Raw genomic sequence first — 4,010 nt, forward strand, 5'->3', positions numbered from 1 at the left:
CCTGGCCGGGAGGGTGAAGGTGCCCGGAGAGTTACCTTTGGGGGAGGGACAGTGAGAGAGAGGGCGGGAGGGAGGAGAGAAAGTGTGTAGATGGGCTGGGACCCAGGTTTGACGAATCTCACTGGCGATCACAAACCCTCTGGTGAAACTCAGGGTCAGATCGGGATCCGTAACCTGAATTGTGTGAATGATTACAGGCACTCAACCTCAAACAAAAAGAATTATAAAATGACCAGATAACATTGCGATGACAGATGCAGAAATGGGACTGTGAGTTCCCTGCATTTATGTAGCGCCGATCACAACAATAGAACATACTGAAGCCATTCGGCCCCTCTGAAATTTTTTTTAGATTAGATTATTTACAGTGTGGAAACAGGCCCTTCAGCCCAACAAGTCCACACCTACACTCCGAAGAGCAACCCACCCAGACCCATTCCCCTACATTTACCCCTTCAATTAACACTACGGGCAATTTAGCACGGCCAATTCACATAACCTACACATTTTTGTTGGAGGAAACCGGAGCACCCGGAGGAAACCCACGCAAACACAGGGAGAATATGCAAACTCCACACATGTACTGACCGAAGTGATGAAGGAAATACATCAGGCACTTGAACCCCAGCCAGGACATGAACCTGCTCAATCCCCGAGATCTCGAAACATTTGTTCCCCTTGATAGCAGTGTCGCTGTCCCTGTGAAAACAAGACCCTGATGTCAATAAACTTGGTTGATGTCGACTAATTCAGAGCCAGTGAAATACTGCAGAATGTATCACACATTACACATTAACGGAGAATTCTAATATTTCCTTTGAAAAAAAAGTCAAAACAACAGCAGTTTTAAAAGGGAGCAGAACAAAAAAGGAAGCACATGGTGAACACAGTGCAACAGAGAGAGAGGGCACCTGCACACTTACTGCAATTGCTGTTTTGAATTCATGTATCTCTGGAGTGTGTCTCGGAAAATTAACAAACAGTGAAGTTCACAACTGATCTTGGAGGAACTGTTTGGGTGACGTTCACAGCACAGAATCAGATAATTTAATTGTTTAAGTGGCCTGCAGAAAGTCTGCAGTAGTGAGTAGAGTGGGTTCTTTCTTGTTTGTATGATTTTGGAGATATGTCTCTTGATTAAATTTGAAATTTAAGCCATAATTATTAATTTAACCTGGGGAAGTGTTTTGTAGAGGAATAAGAGGGTGTTATTTTCTCAGTCTGTAGATTGTGAAGGAGCAAAAATGGCCTTTAGTACAGTGATATGTACTTCTTGTCAAATGTGGGAGATTAAAAAGAGTTTACGGGTTACTGTGGATTATAGGATTGAGGTTAGTAAGGAGGAGGTGTCATCAATTCTAGAATGAGTGAAAGGAGACAAGTCTCCTGGGCCAGATGAGGTTTATCTGAGGATTCTCTGGGAAGGGAGGAGATGTTGGAGCTTTTGGTCTTGATCTTTGAGTCGTCATTATCTACAGGTTTAGTACCAGAGGACTGGAGGAATGCAAACGTTGTTCAAGAAGGGCAGTAAAGATGACCCAGGTAATTATAGACCAGTAAGCCTTACATCTGTTGTTGGAAAAGGTTTGGAAAGGATTCTAAGAGATAGGATTTAAAACCATCGACCAAGCAACAATTTGATTTCAGATAGTCAACATGGTTTCGTAAAGGGCAGATTATATCTCTCAAACCTCATTGAGATTTTTTTGAGAAGGTGATGAAGCATGTGGATGAGGGTAGGGCAGTTGACTTGGTGTACATGGACTTCAGTAAAGCCTTTGATAATGTTCCACATAGTCGGCTGTTGGAGAAAATGCAGAGGCATGGGACTGAGGTTGATTTAGCAGTTTGGATTAGAAACTGGTTTTCTGTAAGAAGGCAGCAAGTGATGGTTGATGGAAAATATTCAGCCTGGAGTCTGATTATTAGTGTTGTGCCATGAGGATCTATTCTAGGACAACTGCTGATTGTCATTTTGATAAATGACTTGGATGCAGGCATAGGTGGATGGATTAGTAAGTTTGTAGAGGACACTAAAGTCGATGGAAAAGTTGACAACGTGGATGAATATTGCAGGTTGCAGGGTGTCTTGGATAAACTGCAGAATTGGGCTGAGAGGTGGCAAATGGAATTCAATGCAGATAAATGTCACTTTGGGAAGAATAACAGGAAGGCAGAATACTGGGTCAATGGAAAGATTCTTGGTAATGTGGGTGTCCAGAGGGATCTTGGAGTCCATGTATATAGATCCCTGAAAGTTGCCACCCAGGTTGATAGCGTTATTAAGAAAGCAGAAGGTGTGTTCGGTTTTATTGGTAGAGGGATTGAGTTCCAGAGCCATAATGTTATGCTGCAACTAGACAAAACACTAGTGCGGCCACACTTGGAATATTGTGTACAGTTCTGGTTGCCCCATTACAGGAAAGATGTAAAAGAGATTTACCAGGATGTTGCCTGCTCTGGAGGGATGGTCTTATGAGGAAAGGCTGAGAGACTTGGATCTGTTCTCCTTGGAGAGAAGAAGGCTAAGAGGGTATTTAATAGAGACATACAAGATGGCTGGACAGTTAAAGTCCTTTTCCGAGGATGATGACATCAGCTTGTATGAGGGGGCATCACTACAAATTGAGGGGTGATGGATTTAAGACAGATGTCAGAGGCAGGTTCTATATTCAGAGAATGCTTCGGACATGGAATGCCCTGCCTGTCAATGTCATTAACTCAGCAAAGTTAGTGAGATTTACACAATCCTTGGCTAAGCACATGGCTGATGAAGGGATAGTGTAGGGGGATGGGCTTAGATTAGTTCACAGATTGGCACAATATCAAGGGCCAAAGGACCTGTTCTGTGCTGTATTGTTCTATGTTCCATGTTTTATATGTGCCATAAATGCTGTTGGATGCGAATCTTATCAGATCAAATGGATTAGTTGGAGAGATAATTAGAAGCAATGAGGAATTTGCAACAACAACACTTTGTGATGGATGGCAGTTAACGGAGGTGGGGGCGATGACTCAGGTACAGGCACATAGATGGGTTAACTCCAGGAAAGGTAAGAGAGATAGGCAGGTAGTGCAGGAGTCTTTTGTGGATATACCCATTTCAAACAGGTACGGGGTGATGGATTCTCAGGGGAAAGTAGCACGAACAGCCAAGTTTCTGGTACTGAGACTGGCTCTAATGCAAGGAGGGGGAAGTCGGCTTCCAAGAGATCAATTGTGTTAGGGGATTCTGAAGTCTGAGGTACAGACAGATGTTTCTGTGGCCTGCAACAAAAAGCAGAATGGTGTGTTGCTTCCCTGGTGCTAGAATCAAGGATGTCTCAGAGAGGGTGCAGAATGTTCTCACGGGGGAGAGGAGCCAGCAAGAGGTCACTCTCCACATTGGAACCAATAACATCGGAAGGGAAAATGTTGAGATTCTGAAGGGAAATTACAGAAAGTTAGGTAGAAATTTAAAAAGGAGGTCCTTGAGAGTAGTAATAGCTGGATTACTCCCAGTGCTACGAGCAAGTGAGGGCAGGAATAGGAGGATAGAGCAGATGAATCATGTCTGAGGAGCTGGTGTGTGGGAGAAGGATTCAGATTTTTGAATCATTGGAACTTCTTTTGGGGGAGACGTGACCTGTACAAGAAGGACGGATTGCACCTAAATTGGAAGGGGACTAATATACTTGCAGGGAAATGTGCTAGAGCTACTCAGGAGGATTTAAACTAGTAAGGTTGGGGGGTGGTGGGGTGGGGGGGGGGGGGGGGGGTGTACCCAGGGAGATAGTGAGGAAAGAGATCAATCTGGGACTGGTACAGTTGAGAAGAGAAGCGAGTCAAACAGTCAGGGTAAACAGAGACAAGGTAGGACTAATAAATTAAACTGCATTTATTTCAATGCAAGGGGCCTAACAGGGATAGCAGATGAACTCAGGGCATGGTTAGGAACATGGGACTGGGACATCATAGCAATAACAGAAACATGGCTCAGGGGTGGGCAGGACTGGCAGCTGAATGTTCCA

The sequence above is a fragment of the Chiloscyllium plagiosum genome, unplaced genomic scaffold (assembly GCF_037043375.1).
Source record: "Chiloscyllium plagiosum isolate Xiang-an unplaced genomic scaffold, Cpla_swu_hap1 HiC_scaffold_35, whole genome shotgun sequence".
NCBI lineage: Eukaryota > Metazoa > Chordata > Chondrichthyes > Orectolobiformes > Hemiscylliidae > Chiloscyllium > Chiloscyllium plagiosum.